The sequence below is a fragment of the Uranotaenia lowii genome, chromosome 1, assembly GCF_029784155.1.
Source record: "Uranotaenia lowii strain MFRU-FL chromosome 1, ASM2978415v1, whole genome shotgun sequence".
NCBI classification, from domain to species: domain Eukaryota; kingdom Metazoa; phylum Arthropoda; class Insecta; order Diptera; family Culicidae; genus Uranotaenia; species Uranotaenia lowii.
Window position 1 is genome coordinate 215,074,297 of NC_073691.1, and position 19,926 is coordinate 215,094,222.

Sequence of the window (19,926 nt, forward strand, 5' to 3'; positions counted from 1 at the left end):
AATTTTAATTTGCTGTGGCTAGGAGAAAGCAAAAAACAAAGTTGCCCAAAAGCCAGGCATCGTGGGAAACAAGTTGCCCTCGGGGGAGTTTATTTTTCCAATTCATTTTCCATCCTCCCTCCAGTCGGTCTGTGCAGTTTATTTAGTTTTTTTTTTATTTAGCCCAGTTTAATTTTTGGAAGCGCTAAACAAATGTTTATTTGGTGTTTAACATGTAAAGTTATTGACTTTATAAGAAATAGTAGGCCGTCGTTTTTTTTTTAAATTTAACTACTATCTAATTTCAAGTGTTTTCCAATTAAATTATGTGTTGTGTGTTTGTTGTTGGTGAATCACCTTAAGCTACTGTACACCCCATATCCCATTTCTCTCATGGTTAGTTAATTTCCGTTCTAGTTTTTTGTTGTTCGGTTTGATTTCATTGTCTGCATACCTCCAAACCGACTTCGTTCCTTAAATAACAGCAGCATTTCACTTAATTCACCATCAGTGGAACACTAATTCATTAGAACGTGCAACCGAAGATAACCGAGGAGAAAAAAAGCTTCTCATTTTCTTAAGCCACTAAACAAAAGATTTTTTTCCACCATTCCAATCCCACTCTCCATAGAAAGTCCGAGGGGTGAAAAAATATTTCCTGCTCACACGAAAAGCCAGGCACCTAGAGGACATGAAACAAAACAAAGGGAAAAAAATCTCCCCGACCAACATTTTTGGCACTGACAGTTGCAACCAGAAAAAAATCAGGATCTTCAGTACAAAATGCCCTATTTCGGTTGAGCAACTCCTTTTTACACAGGACCTTGAGACATTTTCCAGTGAGCACTTTACCCCTCAACACCCTAAGGACACAGGAAAAAAAAGAAATATAGACACAGCACCAGTGAAAGTGGCATGGCGTCGACGGCACGCCACTTTCACTGGTTTAGGAAGAGAGAACCAAAAATAAAACCAAAAAAACGCTGCCCGAAAACTTGGATTGCTGCGATTTCCTCCGGTCGACCAAAAGCCACTTGAGGATGCCACAAAAATGATGACGAGTGGAGAAAATTTGTATACACACAAATAGGAAGTAGGCGCGGGCGCGGTCGTCGAAGGTTGCTGCGTTGGGGTTGAGCTGGGTGAAGAGTCAAAAAACAAAACAAAAAAAAAACTGGGTAGCCGTGCCCCGAAGACGTCGAAAGTCAGAGCTTACTTTGGGTGATTTTTTGTTTTGTTTTTTTTTCGGCGCTGCAGAATGAAGAAAAGTTCAGTTCGTTCGGAGAAATGCTCGACTCATCAACTTTTTGGAAGCTAGGAATTTCGAACTGCTGGAAGCTCCAGAGGGGTTTGGGGGTTGATTTTTGACAGTGTCGAGTACTGTCAACTTGAGGAGTGCAAAATTCTTCGGTCTTCGGTCGGCGGTGTACGACGATATGATGAGCAGTAATTATCAATTTGATGATAATTGGATGGAATTAGCTGCGTGGGCGATGAACACGTAAGCAAAGTTCACGAAATGCAAATGTTTACACAATGTGATGTGATAAAAGATGAACTCTATTTCAAATTTAAAATTGAAGAGAAAGAGATTTCTAATAGTCGATGAAAAACGTGTTCCCTAAGCACTCATTTGCAATCTGTCATTACGACAACTCCAGGCTTAAATTCTGCTCTCGATTAATATTTTCCGGACTCTCTAGTTTTCTTGATATTTTTAAAATGGCCAAAAAAAACAAAACTGATAAAAATGACAAAAATGACAATAATGGCAAAAATCACAATAATGATAAAAAAACAAGAATGACAAAAATGACAAAAATGCTAGAATAGACAAAAATGACAAAAAATACAAAAAGAAATTTTGCGCCTAAGACGGTTTGGTACACCGGCAATTGACTCAGAGTATCTCCAAGAAAGTTCCACAAATGCAACAAATTCTTGAAAAGTTTATTTAAAATATCATCTAAACTTTAAAAATATTTTCACGAATCGCTTTGTATAAGGAGAAGCTCTAAATCACAATTTCGGCTTCAAACAATAATGCTTAAACTTTCAATGGTACGCAAAGCCATTAAACCGTCACGGAGATTAGGATCAATAACTCATCACACCGATCAATGGCACAATGTTTCCTGTTTTTTTTCTCTTTCTCTCGTTTGTTTGGTCCAATCAACGGCACGCATCGAATGCAATCGCGATTCGCCACCACTCAGCATGTTACCAAAACATAAAACACATTAAAATATATCATCTTTTTAACACTAGAATCTGATGTTGAGAGTCGAGAATCGAACCCGAAAAACGAAAAGAAACTGATATAATAATAACAACACACATCCTTACGCGAGACCCCATTCCCATGGCCTTGCTTGATTTCGCATTTCCCTAAACACACGACTGTGGACCATAATAACTGGAGTGAACTGCCATGGCAACGACAACAGGAGGAAAACCATATTTTCTCAAGAGGTCTTTTGCTGTGTTGCAGCGTGCTGAATGCGAAACAAAGAACCATTATAAATAACAATCGTTTAAAACTGTTTTCACTTCTGTAAATGTGATTTTAAACTGCTGCTCGTCCCATCCCGCCGCCGGAGGACGACTTCTCGAGTGGTAAAAACTATTGCCATTTGACAAGCTTAACAGCATAAGCAGCAGCAGCAGCAGCATTGATGGTTGTTGTCCCTGCAAATGAAAACATTAAATTCCTGATTCAGCTGCGTCGTCCTTCGCGTCGTCAATTGAAAAGGAGAGGGGGTGAATTTATGCTTCGTCCGCTTGTTGGGCACAGCATCGGCGGCGCCTGGTCGAAATAGATAATAAATAAAAATTAATAGAAATCTGAATTTCTATCTAATTCCTTTTCGTTTGTTTTGTTCGAGGCCGTCCTGGCCTAGCTCACAGGATCTCTCGCTGCGTAACGAGAATGAATGTGGTGGATGCACAAAAAATCCGCCAAAAGTTGTCATTATTTGGTGAGGGTCGTCGAGTTTGACACATTTATCATCATTTTTGGTACATTAGAATAAAGTTAGAGCAAGTTTCTGTTTTTCCGGGAAGTAAGTGGGGATAAATCGAATTTCTAACGAAAATTAAAAGAACTGGCATCGAGCTTTATTTATGATTATTGCTGTTTCTGTCGGAAAATATTGTTAATTCAAATGGGGGATAAGTGATACCAATGTCGTTAGTTTGATTGATGCGCTTCTCTGCGTGAATAGTTTTCCTTCATATTGTTTGCTGTTCAAGGAAGAAGTCATCAATATTTCTGATGGTATTTCTGTCAATTCGAATTGTCGGACGATGTCGTATAATACCTTAAAACTGGGAGCAAGACTGGACGAAACTCACAAAACACCGTATTCACATTAAATGATCACGACAAGTTAATAGTTTTTTCTGCAGTCATTGAGAGCTGAAGTTAAAAATTTATGTATAGTTGTATACTAGATCGATCTATTTTATACCAAACAACCTGGAATATGAAACAGTGAAAAAAGAGTAGGCGGCTAAACCGTCAATACGCGATTGTTTCATTTTAAACAGTTTACTTCAATATTTTTGAATGGTTTTGGCTGTGACAAAAAAAAATATATTGGAAAATACATAAAAACTTTACTCTGATTAGGTTTCAGAAACAGGTGTTCTAGGACAGTTTAGTTTGGGAAAAATTTCCAAAAATGTGGTTTTGGAACAAACTTTGGTTTGATAGTCAAAGTGTTAAGTTGGAGAAAATTTGTATACATTTTTCTGCATTTTTTGCGAGTACGATTTGAGCATGCAGATTTTTCTCAGCCTACTAATGGCTTAAAAAGGTTTTTCTCATAATACATAATAAAACTAGAAGTTTTTTTTCTCTCAATTTGGAGTTCGTCAAGAAAAACTTTAGCCAACATGTTGACCCTTGAAAAAAAAGTAATTTTGAGTAATTTGGTGTTGTTTTGATAAATTTTTAAAATATAGCCCCATTACCTAAGTTTTAATTTTTTCTGATGTCACTTTCTTCTGGTTTGATGACAGAATTTGAAGTTGTTTTTTTTTTTTTAAATATGTCTTTATTTGTATCAAATCATGATTACACTTATATTACATTATTGCATTAAACTAGGTGTTCAGCTCAATAATGAACTGTTCATAGCCCTATAAGTAACTAGATTATAAAAATTTATTTATAAGATTTAAATTTGCTGAGCGCAATCAAGTTTTTAATGTAGGAGAACATCCTGTAATAGCAAAAATATTTTATACTTAAAACTAAACACTATCTTAAAATTAAACTAAACATAAAGAGAACGAATCTCTGCGATGGAAGACTGCATCGATTTGCCTCTGAAGTTGGAGATGATTTTGTTGGCCATCTCTTCGATAGATTCAATGCCTGCAATCCGATGAAGATCTTCGGTGCTGTGCCAAGGTGGAAGCCGCAAAATCATTTTCAGAACTTTGTTCTGAATCCTCTGGATGACTTTCTTCCTCGTCGCGCAGCAGCTCGACCAAATCGGAACTGCATACATGATCGCTGGTCGGAAAACTTGTTTGTAGATGAGCATCTTATTTCGGAGACACAACCGGGATTTCCTGTTGATGAGAGAATAAAGAGATTTAGTGTATTTATTACATTTAGATTGAATATCTTCAATGTGATTTTTAAAAGTAAGATTCCGATCAAGTGTAAGTCCCAAGTACTTCACGTGATCAGACCATTCTAATGAAACCCCATTAAAAGTTATGGAATGATTTTCATTAGGTTTTAAAAATTGAGCTCTTGGCTTATGGGGAAATAAAATAAGTTGAGTTTTGGAAGCATTAGGAGAAATTTTCCACATTTTCAAGTAATTCAAAAAGGAATTTAAATTTTGTTGCAATCTACTGCGTACCACCCGTAAATTTCGACCTTTTGCTGAAAGCAAAGTATCATCAGCAAATAATCTTCTACCCTTTCCTTCTGGTACATCAGGAAGATCAGAAGTAAAAATATTGTATAAAATTGGCCCAAGTATACTGCCTTGAGGGACACCAGCTCTAATGGGTGTCCTTTCAGAGCATGAATTTTGATAGCTTACTTGTAAGGTTCGGCTAGTCAAATAATTTTGAATAATTTTGGTGAGATATACAGGAAAATCAAATCGAGCTAATTTAGCTACTAAACACTGTCAAAAGCTTTTTCAATATCAAGAAGAGCAACACCAGTTGAATAACCTTTAGATTTGCTAGCGTTAATCATATTAGTTACACTCAAAAGTTGATGTGTAGTAGAATGTCCATGACGAAAACCAAATTGTTCATCAGGGAAAATGGAATTCTGATTAATGTGAATCATCATTCTATTCAAAATAACTCTCTCAAATAGTTTACTTAAAGATGGAAGCAAACTAATTGGTCGATAACTTGAAGGCTCTGAAGCACTTTTTCCAGGTTTCAAAATTGGAGTTACTTTGGCATTTTTCCATTTATTGGGAAAATAGGCCAAGTGAAAACATTTGTTGAAAATTTTAACTAAAAAATTTAAAGTGCTTTCAGGCAACTTTTTAAGAAGAATATAGAAAATCCCATCTTCCCCTGGAGCTTTCATATTTTTAAATTTTTTGAAAATCAATTTAAGTTCATCAATATTTGTCTCACAAGAACTTTCAAACACATTTTGCTTAGAAAGAATATCATCAAATTCTAGGGAAACTTGAGCATCAATTGGACTTACAACGTTTAAATTAAAATCATGAGCAGACTCAAATTGTTGGGCTAATTTTTGAGCCTTTTCTGAATTAGTTAAAAGAAGTTTATCCCCATCTTTCAAAGTAGGAATTGGCTTCTGGGGCTTTTTCAAAATTTTAGTTAATTTCCAAAATGGCTTTGAGTAGGGTTTTATGTCCTCTAGTGCTTTAGCAAAATTTTCATTACGAATGAAATTTAAACGACGTTTGATCTCTTTTTGAAGGTCGCAATAAATTAATTTCAAATAAGGATCTCTAGTACGTTGATATTGGCGTCGACGAATGTTTTTCAGTCGTATCAAAAACTGAAGATCATCATCAATTAAAGGTTGATTGAATTTATGTTTAACTTTAGGTATTGAAGCGGCTTTAGCATTGACTATTGCAGTTGTCAAATTTTCTACAGCCAAATCAATATCTTCTATTGAATTCAGTGGAACGTTTACATCTAAATTTCGTTCAATAAAATTCATATATCGCTCCCAGTTAGCCTTTTGAAAGTTAAAAGTTGATTTTAAAGGGTTTTCAATGGGACTTTGGGATAAAGAAAATGTTACTGGAAAGTGGTCTGAATCGAGGTCCGCATGAGTAACTAATTGACTACAATGCTCGCCTAAATCCGTTAGAACCAAATCAATTGTGGAGGGATTTCTAATTGAAGAAAAACAAGTATGCCCATTAGGATATTCAACAGTATAATAACCTGCAGAGCAGTCATTAAACAAAATATTCCCATTTGAATTTGATGAAATATTATTCCAAGATCGGTGTTTTGCATTAAAGTCACCAATAATAAAAAATTTAGATTTATTTCTGGTGAGTTTTTGTAAATCTCCCTTCAAAAAATTTTTCTGTTCACCGCTACATTGAAAATGCAAATATGCGGCAACAATTATAATTTTCCCCATAGAAGTTTCTAATTCAATTCCAATTGTTTCTAAGACTTTTGTATTGAAAGAAGGAAGAAGTCTAAATTTGAGACGACTATTGATGACAATAGCTACACCCCCACCTTGTCGATCAAGGCGATCATTTCGTAAGATTTTAAAGAAAGCATTGCTTTTCAAGTTATTGTCTGGCTTTAAAAAAGTTTCAGTGATGGCAGCAATATGTATGTTTTGAGTTTTCAAAAATAAAAAGAACTCGTCTTGGTTAGCCAGCAAAGATCTAGCGTTCCAATTCATAATATTTAAACATCTATTTGGATCCATGAGGGAATCGTAAAGTCATAATAATTTTGTTAGCATAATTAAAAGAAGTTTGGAAAGCTTCAAACATTGAATTTGCTTTCAACATAAGTTGCATCATTTCCATTAAATTTTGATGCAAAAAATTTAATTTTTCCTCAGTAATCTCACCCAAATCAACAAAATTGTTAGAATCAGAAGAGGAAGGAGAAGAAAAAGTATTTGAATTTCGGGGATTTTCCCAAGCCTTCGCATGAACGTTGAGACTTGGTTTTTTCCCATTTTTATTAGTTAAACCTGAAGAGGGCAACCCATTTTCAACCACCTCTGAGAACGATAAACAACGAATCTGGGGCGCAGAATCAGCCCAGGTAACATTAAAATCACTTCGGCTTTACCCAGCCGTGATTCCAATGTAGACCGAGGCTGAATGCGAACAGGCAGGTTGTTTGCCGGCCCGACGTGTGAAGACGAAAAAGAGGAAGGAGGAGAAGAAACTTTTCTGGAAACTTTGGGATTTTTCCTAGAAGCAATAATTTTTGCCCTGATGGGACAGTCTAGCGAATTCGAGGAATGATTACCTGCGCAATTTGCACACTTAAAAAAATTCTGTTTTTGGCTTATCACCACCAAAAAGGCATTTAGATTTTTCATGATCGAATGAGCCGCAAAACATGCATCTGGCATTCATTCTACAATTTTTAGTGCCATGACAAAAAGCTTGACAACGACGACATTGCGTAATATTTTGAAGAAAATTGGTAGAAGATTTACGAAAAGGTTCGAATTTGACTCGACAATGAAACATAAGACGAGCCTTTTCAAGAATTTGCAAATTATTAACCTGATCCTTTTTAAAATGGATCAAATAAAGTTCAGGAGCAAAACCAACACTACTGATATTATTCGTGTTGGTTCTTTTCCTCATTTGAATTACTTGAATTGGAGAAAAACCTAACAAAGAATTTAATTCAGCTGTGATCTCATCCGGTGTCTGATCGCCAGTGAGACCACGAAGTACAACTTTAAATGGACGATCACTTCTAGTGTCGTACGTAAAAAATTGGTGTTTTTTATTATTCAAATAATTTAAAACCTTTTGAAAATCATTAAAAGATTCCGCCAATATACGAGCAGTTCCCCTTCGACCGATCTGAAAAGAAATCTTCACATCCTTGACGGAAGTGACGATTTCTTTTCGAAAGGCATTGAAATCAGGAATCGCGACCGTTATTGGTGGAATCTTTTCGTTTTTAAGAGTATAAGAAGAAGAAGAAGGTTTCTTAGTACTCTTATCAGAATTAAATATGAATATTTCCTCATCACCGATGTTATGAAGGACATCGAATGAATTGGAAATTTCAACTTTTTTGGCAGATGGCCCTGGATTAGGTTCAGCAATCCGTTTTCTTCCGGCCCTTGAGCCGGCCGAATACTTCCCCATGCTGGAAAGAAAAGAGAAAATATGAATAAAAGAAAATGAAAATAATTTTAGCACTGAAAAGTGCTGATTGAAATACAGGTAAGGAAAAAATAAATAATGTAAAATGTTCCTGCAGGTACACAGCAACGATACGATGCTCCGGCGTACGTGTTGACGGCTCAACGGTACAGATGGAAGTGACAGAATTTGAAGTAATTTATTACATCTTGGGTTGTAAAGCAATTTTTAATGAAGTTTTAGTCAAATTCGGTAAAATTACAGTGTTTTTCGCTATTTATGTTAAATAGTATTACAATTTTGTTTTTTGGAGGTATTTTTTTTTTGTTTTTTTGTTTTTCTTTTTTTTTTTTTTTATTTATTATAGAGACTTTCAGCCTTTTTTTTTGTAATTTTTATGTATTCGGAATATATTTGGGACAGTTCGTTTCTCTTTGTTTTGAAATTGGGCATTGAATGTTAGTTGAGGCAATTCTACTTTTATTATATTTTGAACATCCATGTTTCCAGTTTGGTTCTATTTCAGTAGGTACCATTTTTATGTTATCAGGAATTCATTTAAGATAGGGTTACCATTCATACTCTTCTAAGAGTACATGTACTCTTTTTAGATCGAGTAATGAACGTACTCTTCTTTTTGTAAAATCATGCGGAATGTACTCTTTTTTTTTTGTTGAAAGACATTTTATCAGAGAAACGAACTTTTTTCTTCCAATTCTTAAGTTTGTGTTCCTATATGTTCATGAGACCGAAAGAAATGCAACACTTTCTTTATGCATTCATGGCACGGTATTTCAGGTTTCTCTACTTTGTTTAGCTGTTCAACCGATGAATTTAAATGAATAGCATCACAAATCGATTAAAATCTAAATTTTTCGTAAAACAAAAATTTGCTATTTCATCAGAAGTACTTTTCTATAAGTACAGCTTCGAACGTTTTGAAATCGCTTTTTAGAAAAGCTTCTCCCAGGCGTCGAAATAAATTGTGCAGGCGATAAGCGCCTTTGAATATGCAATTAGCGCCTAAGCAGTTCTTATCTCTATCTTTCCGAATAATCCAACAAACCTTTGACTTTTCGCTAAAAATCTACAAGAAAATGAACAAAAACTATAAACGTAAACTTTCAATTTGTAAAAGTATTTTTTGAAAAGACATAAGTCACATAACTAGCAACTAAATGTCACTATTTGAATTTAAATTTCCTGGTTTCTCCCGTTTCTCCCAAATATACTGAAATATGATTTCAACGTACTCTTTTTTTTGCGTTGAAGGATATGGTAACCTAATTTAAGAGCCATTTGAAATCAGTTTGTGATTATTGTGGTGTTATTTTTTTATATTTTACTTCAGACCTAAATGAAAGATGGCTGGAGACTGACTTGATAAATTTGATAAGAAGCAAAACGACCATGTCAACTCAATGAGGTCCGATGGTTTCCCGGGACAGTTCTAGTTTTTCGTTTGATTGTTGGTTCTTTTGCTTAAAAGGGGCCATTTTAGCTTTCAAGGCTTTTAGTTTTAGGTGCAATAGATTAAAAAAGTATTGGTTGCAAATCAATAACGGTTAATTTGAAGGTGCTTCAAAATTGAATTAACGTGTTCATCATATGGAAACAATTTTTTTTCAAATACACGCATTTACCAAATGAACTTTAAAAGAAGGTGTAATTTGGAAAAAAAGACTCAAAAACACAGTCTCGCCATCAAGCCCTCATTTTGTTACTTCCCAACTCTGCAAAAAAACAATTGAATTTTGACCCAAAACGAAGCTCGAAATTTTCAAAAGTATTTACCAACGCATTTACAAAATCGCCCTCGCTGTCATCTGAAAATATGAGAAATATTAATTTAAATGTTATATAAACTTCTAATTGAAAAATGTAGAGTTTTTTTTTCTCGAAACTTTAAGATACGAAGCGTCCATTAGATTCATTTTTTTGTAGATTTTTCAACAATTTTGAAGCTTTGTAGAAATACTTTCATTACTACGTACTTCGTCATTACCATACGTCAATGATCACACGAAAACCTCAGAACCAAAGAGCGACTAAAAACATAAAAATAGTTTTTGATGAAAACACGCTTTCTTGTTTTTGGTTTATCTGTTTTTCATATAATATGCCTCGAGAAATGACAGGCCACAGTTTTTATTCGATCAAAAATTTCCTAGAAATTAATGATTTTTGCACTTATAAACCTACAGCAAATAAGAATTTGAATAAAATTACAGGAGCTCATTCTTGATTATTTTGTTAATATTTAATATCTGTAGATTTTGCTCAGAAAAATAACAAAATTGAGAATACTCGAACGAAATATTATTTTTGTTGACTTTTCATTGAGAATATAAAAGTCTGAAATCTCGGAGATACAATCAACATTATTGTGTTGAGTTTGATTGACATTTTTATTTTGGTGGAACATTATCGTTCATAATTCTATGGAAATGGGAAGCAACCGCACTATCACTTCATCTTTCAACTTCTACTTCTCCTTATTCTGATGACGTTTATCATTTATAAACTTCCGTCCAAAATTATATTGAAGTCGTATTTTTCAATCCAACCCTAAAATATTGTATCTCGCGTAACTTTTGATCCAATCGATAGAACTTTTCAAAACTTCTCACATGCTAGTTTTTTTCTTCGACAATCACTTTGTAAAGTTTTAATACTAGATGTTGCGCTGGTTCTGAGATATTGCGGTTTCAGTGGAAAAAGTTCGAAAAGTCCGATTTTCGTATAATTACTTTATTTTATCTTTCAAGGAATTTAAGAACAAGCTGTCATTTTTCCCAGGTAGAGTGAGTTGCTTTATCTCAAGTCATGCATATTATAGAAAACTAAAATATTGTGAAATATTATTGAGATAGTTGATCTATCTTCCGTAGAACATTTGAACAAAAAATATAATCAGAATAAGGAATTATGGAAGTTGAAGAGACAGACATTTCTCTAGAATTATGACCGGTACTTTTGTTGATAATCTCCATACGTAAGTTTGAAATTTCAATTGTTCGTGGTTAAATTTTCGCAAAATATTCTTAAGGGGGTATTTATCTCGGAAATTCAGCTAAAGGGAGTTTTGACTTCAGTTTGAAAACCTCTGATCTAAAGAATGCATGTAAGCACAGCATGCAGGCATGAACTAAGTTTCGCTTAATTTTTTTTTTTGTAACCTTTTAAAAATGTAAATTCCCATAAAAAGTAAAAGCATTATACAGAAACTTCAAGAGATTTTAATGATATTCCATCAGAGCCAAGTTGGGAAAATCTACGGAAAAGTATTCTTCAGTCAGTTCCTTTATTTATGCATTGAAGTCATAATCATGAAAGCGAAATGCAACCAGACCGCACCGGAGAAAAGCATTTCAAGCAATCGCGGGTGGTTCTTCCATCAGATCGTCGAAAGATAGGATATAGAGAAACATCATAACCCAGACCAAAAATTGATAAAATAGTTTTGTTGCGGTATTGTGGAATGCAAAGTTCAGCCAGCGAGCGATGCTTTCTTGGTGTCTCAAGCTAGAGTAGGAAGAGCTCGTTCCCTTTTCAGTTTCCGGTGTAATCTCAAAATAGGAATAGGTATCCCAGAAAAGGATCCACCTAGATACACGTTTCGTTTTGGGGTGCATATCTTTCCGGTTCGATCTCGGCAGATTTTCTACCTACTTATATTTTCATTCGCGTAGCCAGTAGTGTTCGGATTCAGACAAAGTGAATGGAATTCGTCGAAATGTAGCCAATGTTGTATGCTATATTTCGCTTTATCTACAGACTCTATCAGGTAATATTTATTCTGGGAAGCCAGTCAATAGCTGCAGGTGATTTAGAGAGGAGAAAAGAGTGGAATGCATTTCTGTTGCTGCTGCTGCTGCTAACGAACAGCATTTTGAACTCGCTCGTTGAATTTTAAAGCCGGGATGAAGCGGGATGATTTTTGATTTTCCAGCGGGACACTGAAATAAATTAAGTATAAACTTTAAAAACTATCATATAGGTTTTAACTTCTAAACCTTCTTTGAGTTGGTAGATATGTGCACAAAAAAGGTGTAATAAAAAAAAATCAAGATTTTCCTTACTGTGTCCACTTCGCGACTCCCATCCCGAAAGCTGCACTACGAAACATCAAAATGGAAAATAATGGTAAATCTAAACATGAAACGTTCGCTCGGGATTAGCGCAACAAATGGTGAATGAATGGGTTCGTGAACCGAAAGCGGAAAAAATAAGGATACTAAAAGCTTTGTGTCTAGCTAAAAATTGTCAAAGCTCGGCGTCATCTTTTGACATTCTTCAAAAAGATGGAGTTCTCACTGTTTTTTTTTGTAAAGGAAATTATTTTTTGGGTTAACTTCATGATTTAAACTGTTTATAAAGTCACTGATATTTTTGAATGAAAAATAGAAGCTTCAAAAAGCAACAGGTAACTTAAAGCAACGACAAAAGAAGAAAAAAAAGCAAATTTCAAAGCATTCAATATGCCCCCTCTTTCAATTGACATTCGGAGGAAACTTTATTGAAGCATAATAAATTATCGGTGAAAACATGTATGTAGGTTCGTATGTAAATTGAACCGTAGAACGAACCTTTTACCATTTCACCGCACGTCCTATGGTTCGCCCTTCCTAAAGTGGATCGAAATGCGTGATTTTTTTTCTCGGCTTTCTTTCTTTCTATTCAAAAGAATCGCAGCAACCACAGGAGCCTAGATTTGATATTTGCGACGCCATGCCAGTCAGAAAAAGGTTGTTTGTGAGTTATGCTGGCCTTAATGTGGTTCAATGCATAGCTTTGAAAATTTTTACTGTTTGTCAATTTTGATAATTTTTGGCAAAACAGACCCCGTTCGTTTTTGGCAACACGCGCAAATTTTATGTTGCCAAAATCGAGCGGTTTTTTGTCACTTTTTTGTTTCAAATTTTTATTTCAAATTATTCAAAATTGATGTAAAACCTTATATTAGCATAAAAATTTTCAATTTGGCTCAATTATATTAGTTTTAAGCAGTAAAACATGGAAAAATTCGTGTTTTTACAGTTTAAAACTATTATAAATAAGCCAAATGAAAAATTTCATGCTAACATTTATTTTGATTAATTTGAATTGAAAATAAAAAAATAAAAAAGTTACAAAAAAACCGTCTTTTTTGGATGTTGCCTAAATCGAACGGTTTTTGCTCGGATGTTGCCAATTTCGATTATGTAGATAATTTTGATTAAGTTGATAGTTCTGACCACTTTGACCATGTTTACAACTTTTACTATTTTGACAAATTTGATCATTTTGACAATTTGACAGAGTAGAGTAGGGCAGAGTAGAGTATGGCAGAGTAGAGTAGGGCAGAGTAGAGTGGGGCAGAGTAGAGTAGGGCAGAGTAGAGTAGGATAGAGTAGAGAAGGGCAGAGTTAAACAGGACAGAGTAGAGTAGGGCAGAGTGGAGTAGGGCAAGAGTAGAGAAGGGCAGAGTAGAGTAGGGAAGAGTAGAATAGGGCAGAGTCGAGTAGAGCAGAGTCGAGTAGGGCAGAATAGAGTAGGGCAGAATAGAGTAGAGTAAAGTAGAGTAGAGTAGAGTAGAGTAGAGTAGAGTAGAGTAGAGTAGAGTAGAGTAGAGTAGAGTAGAGTAGAGTAGAGTAGAGTAGAGTAGAGTAGAGTAGAGTAGAGTAGAGTAGAGTAGAGTAGAGTAGAGTAGAGTAGAGTAGAGTAGAGTAGAGTAGAGTAGAGTAGAGTAGAGTAGAGTAGAGTAGAGTAGAGTAGAGTAGAGTAGAGTAGAGTAGAGTAGAGTAGAGTAGAGTAGAGTAGAGTAGAGTAGAGTAGAGTAGAGTAGAGTAGAGTAGAGTAGAGTAGAGTAGAGTAGAGTAGAGTAGAGTAGAGTAGAGTAGAGTAGAGTAGAGTAGAGTAGAGTAGAGTAGAGTAGAGTAGAGTAGAGTAGAGTAGAGTAGAGTAGAGTAGAGTAGAGTAGAGTAGAGTAGAGTAGAGTAGAGTAGAGTAGAGTAGAGTAGAGTAGAGTAGAGTAGAGTAGAGTAGAGTAGAGTAGAGTAGAGTAGAGTAGAGTAGAGTAGAGTAGAGTAGAGTAGAGTAGAGTAGAGTAGAGTAGAGTAGAGTAGAGTAGAGTAGAGTAGAGTAGAGTAGAGTAGAGTAGAGTAGAGTAGAGTAGAGTAGAGTAGAGTAGAGTAGAGTAGAGTAGAGTAGAGTAGAGTAGAGTAGAGTAGAGTAGAGTAGAGTAGAGTAGAGTAGAGTAGAGTAGAGTAGAGTAGAGTAGAGTAGAGTAGAGTAGAGTAGAGTAGAGTAGAGTAGAGTAGAGTAGAGTAGAGTAGAGTAGAGTAGAGTAGAGTAGAGTAGAGTAGAGTAGAGTAGAGTAGAGTAGAGTAGAGTAGAGTAGAGTAGAGTAGAGTAGAGTAGAGTAGAGTAGAGTAGAGTAGAGTAGAGTAGAGTAGAGTAGAGTAGAGTAGAGTAGAGTAGAGTAGAGTAGAGTAGAGTAGAGTAGAGTAGAGTAGAGTAGAGTAGAGTAGAGTAGAGTAGAGTAGAGTAGAGTAGAGTAGAGTAGAGTAGAGTAGAGTAGAGTAGAGTAGAGTAGAGTAGAGTAGAGTAGAGTAGAGTAGAGTAGAGTAGAGTAGAGTAGAGTAGAGTAGAGTAGAGTAGAGTAGAGTAGAGTAGAGTAGAGTAGAGTAGAGTAGAGTAGAGTAGAGTAGAGTAGAGTAGAGTAGAGTAGAGTAGAGTAGAGTAGAGTAGAGTAGAGTAGAGTAGAGTAGAGTAGAGTAGAGTAGAGTAGAGTAGAGTAGGGTAGAGTAGAGTAGAGCAGAGTAGAGTAGAGTAGAGTATAGTAGAGTAGAGTAGAGTAGAGTAGAGTAGAGTAGAGTAGAGTAGAGTAGAGTAGAGTAGAGTAGAGTAGAGTAGAGTAGAGTAGAGTAGAGTAGAGTAGAGTAGAGTAGAGTAGAGTAGAGTAGAGTAGAGTAGAGTAGAGTAGAGTAGAGTAGAGTAGAGTAGAGTAGAGTAGAGTAGAGTAGAGTAGAGTAGAGTAGAGTAGAGTAGAGTAGAGTAGGGTAGGGTAGAGTAGAGTAGAGTAGAGTAGAGTAGAGTAGAGTAGAGTAGAGTAGAGTAGAGTAGAGTAGAGTAGAGTAGAGTAGAGTAGAGTAGAGTAGAGTAGAGTAGAGTAGAGTAGAGTAGAGTAGAGTAGAGTAGAGTAGAGTAGAGTAGAGTAGAGTAGAGTAGAGTAGAGTAGAGTAGAGTAGAGTAGAGTAGAGTAGAGTAGAGTAGAGTAGAGTAGAGTAGAGTAGAGTAGAGTAGGGTAGAGTAGAGTAGAGTAGAGTAGAGTAGAGTAGAGTAGAGTACAGTAGAGTAGAGTAGAGTAGAGTAGAGTACAGTACAGTAGAATAGAATAGTGTAGAGTAGAGTAGAATAGAGTAAAGTAGAGAGGTTTTTTCTATAAAGTATTTTCTGAGGTTATCTTGTACCGGTTAAAAGGAAAGTTGATTTCTAATGTCAGCATAGAGAATTATGTTGAATCACCGTACTGCTTATACGGTCTATAATTGCACGTATGGAGATTTTTCTTTCGTCTCCTGTCCGCAGCCCAAAAATTGGTGGCAACAGATCATAGCAGGTGAAAGGTTGCCTCGTGTATGTCGGTAAAAGTTAGAAAGGCCACGCATTCCAAAAGGGACCGCACACATTTTGTTCGTTTGATCGAACATGTGTGTTATTTTCCAACTAGGAGCAAGCAATCGAATCAATAGCAGAAAGAACCAAAGTCAATAGGACGGCCCTCGTTCTGCGTTCGGGAAAAGCCGCGGAGAAAGTACATATGTCGGTAAAGGGGTCGGTTTGCTGATTTAAAGTTTACAGGCAAAAGGGGACCCAATTTGCATTCTAAATTGATTGTAGAGGTACGTACGCATGCAGGTTCTGGTTTGCTGAACGTCAGCAGGGGAAAACAATGTCAGAGCAATACTGTTAGCTGTTGCTGCTGCTCAAAGCAATCGGGTTGAAATTGGCATCCTTATTCGTGCTCGATTGGCTGCTGGCGGTATGGCTTGCTTTGATCTGTTTGATTTTTGGGTATTTTGTTTGTTTGTTGTGAATGCGTTTTTCGAGAGGTAATTTTCATTAGATTGATTCGATTACTCTTCACCGTGCTGTTTGAATGTGCACAATAGAAAAGAGTGAGTATCATGGACGGGTGAAATATGTAACGTGCCCGAAATTTCCTCCAGGGAGTGGAAAGTTTATGTTGCGAATCTAATAGATTTTTTTCAAAAGGAAGGTGGGTGATTTGCAAATGCAAACTTCAGAAGAATTGATCTCTAACCATTACGTGTGTTTTCAAACAGTTCATTTTCGCAAAAGCCAACTCGAGTTGCGATGAAGAATTATCTCATTCATCTGAAGTTAATTTGAATAATGGCAAATAATCAGATCAGACAAAAAGTTGGTCCATGTGTTTACATTTTTCTGACGTTTCATGCCAATCAAGCGTGAAACTTCGATCGGGGAAGTCGAATCGCATCATTATACTTTACTACTGAATAGCTCAAAATTACGGCTTGTTTTGACGAAGGAAAGTTAAAATTTCAAAACACAATGTAAGAAAAATCCAGTGAATTATGAATCAGGGTTGCACACCAGAAAACCTTTAAATGAAATCCACGCCTACTCTTTAGGTTAAATAATGTCAGATAGATGAAAAGCGTGGGAAACCCACTCAATTTTTGTATCTTCAAGTCTCAGAACAACCTCCAAATTCATTGCATTTGTCCAATTTTTTGCGTCGTCTCCGGAAGCTGACTGAACACCTAACTTTTCACTCTGGACATTTTAAAGTTGTTTCTGCATAGCTCTACAATCTATTGTAAAAAAGGTTGGAAAGGGAAAATGAATTCCAGGAAAATTTATTCGCCAAGAAAAATTGCCGAGACAGCGGTAAAAATGAAACTTTCATAACGTGCGCCCTGACGCCTAAAGTTATGCATTTACGGGACCACTACTGAACTGACTGCTTGCTGTTGCTATTGCTTCAGTCGTCGCTGCTGCATCAGCTTGTTCATTTTAAATTCCATTAGGGAGGATGGAAACATTTTTCCTGAAATTTTCAATGAAGTTTTTAGCTGTCGGTGTGCTGCATTTTGTCGAATGGAATCTTCGCATGGCAGCAGGAGGAAGAACAATAAATCAAATTTCCACCCAGAAGCGTCCGAGTCCAGCGTCAGATGCACTTGAGGGAACGTCGGAAATTGGAAAGAAACTTAAGGGAGCACTCTGAGGTGGCCCTGAGCTTCCGCTTGTTCGCGTTGCATTTTTCGGGCTATATTTATTGCAAAATCAGACTCAATTAAAATCACACACATGTGGTAGCAAACAGAAGCTGCAGAAACCCCTTTTTTAGAAACGCTGCAAGCTGTAACAAATGCTGTTAAAATGTGTGAAATTCAAATCTTATCCGCAATGATTTATGACTTTTCCCAGCTTATGAAAGCGAGCTGTTCTGCATTTCAAACGAGCGGGAACGCGAAATACCCAAACGCAATCAAATATTCATACATCAACAAGTTTAATCGTCAATCGTCCTTCCCCAAAGAATAAGTAAGCAACAACGTACATATCATGTGTGTAGGAAAATCGCCATTTGACGAGAGAGCCAGCGTAAAAAAAATGTACAAAGAAAATCCTTCACGAAAGTCCATTAAAAAAGAAAACGGTTGAATAGAAGAACCGATTTTGATTGACTTTTTCCACGAGAAATTTCGTTTGTGGTAATAAATGGTTTTATGCAAATCTAGCTTGGATCCACAACATATGGCAGTCTCACGTGTTGCTCAAGTTTCCTCGGAAAATAAACATAACTTTTTGCACTTACTGAAGGAAACTTTTACTTCAAATTATAAAAAAAAGTCAAAGAACTATTTCGTGGATGAATAAATCAACATATTATCAATTTCGTAAATTATTCCAAATTTTAACAATTGTAAACATATTGAAATATCATCTTTTGGCATATTTGTTATTTGACTTTTTTGTCTAATTTTTCAAATTTAAACATTTAACATTTAATATTTTTAACATTTCCAGCGTATTTCCCAGCAAACAGGAGATTGCATTAGAAATGATAGCTCAAGCTGTTAACAACATTACCGCGAATCGCATTTCCTACGATCGTAAAGAATGGTTACTTGAAGTCGGTTTAATCGGATATGATAAAAAAAGTCTGCCATGTTTGCAGATTCAGAAGACGATTTTACTCAATTTGTTCTCCCGCACGAGCTTGTGAGAAAATAGCCTTGTTGTTCTCTCTGTGACAAGCAGTGCAATCAAATTGCTTAAAATCAGAAGGTATATTTTGAAGAATTCTTTAATGATAGAAGAAATCTGCCGGCGAATAAAGCCGGAGCCATCTCTGTGCGATGTTGTTTGACTTGAATTACCCAGAAATATGTTTTTCCTTATACAGTGTGACAATGAAGACCCAGTACATTTTTTTAGTTAGTAGAACATGCCTTCGACGCTGCTCGTTACTCAAACTCTTCACAGGGTTTTCTGCATCAACACCAAGATTTTCACAGATGCTCAAGGAAAGGCAGCAGAAGCATTCTACAGCAGAAAAAAAACTCACATCACATTAGAATGTTTCACGAAAACATTTATACTATTTTTTTTGCTTAAATTCCTTTTCACGAAGTTTTGATTGTTTTTTACTGGGTTAAAAAGAAAAAATTAACACATCACTGAGATGTCTCCGGTCAAACCTACGGCTTCGATTTTTTTTTGCAATTTTAGGTGCAAATTTTTCCACTGTGCAGTGGTTTGCATACTGTCACAACCTACGGAGTGAAGCACCTTCCGTAGCATACACCTTGTTTCTTGCCATTAGATAAGTCTGTTGGATTTAAACTGATCATAGCAATCTGATAGTTTTTGAATTCATGAAGCTGTATGATTTGAACTGATCATAGCAATCTGATAGTTTTTGAATTCATAAGTCTGTGAGGAACGCTAGTGCAAGTTGTGCAAAAAGCGTAGGTAAAATGAAAATCATTACATGAATCTCAATTAATGTGAAATTTGTTTAAAATGTATAGATACAAGCTACAGACAGTGCCAGGAAGTCCAATCAGATTCTATATAGCTTCACGACTAATTTAAATTTACATTTAAATTCGAACCTAACCTACAATTCCCAACAGCTCACGTGGAAGGGACGTTATTGGAGTGCGAGAATAGCAAGGAGATTGAGATACTAAACGTAAGTCACATGCCTCTTTACTTCCTTAAAATCTCTCAAATGATTTGAAACAAATTGCAAAAATAACTTAGACTAATAAGGCGTGTTTTGCCTTTCCTTATAAAGGAATTTATCATCGCCGTCTTGAATGTTTACTGGATTGTCATTTGTGACATTTTTTGCATTTTTGATCTTCTGAGAATTAGAAAAAAAAAATGTCAACGTTGAGTGTTTCGGAATTTCATTTATTTTGACAATTATTATTGACAGTTTTGGCAGTTTAAACAATTTGACAGTTTGGACAAGTTCAATGATTTAATTAAACTTATTTATTTTAAGAGTCTCGTCAATTTTGTGAATTTTCTACAAAATCAACTTTGTTAATTTTTC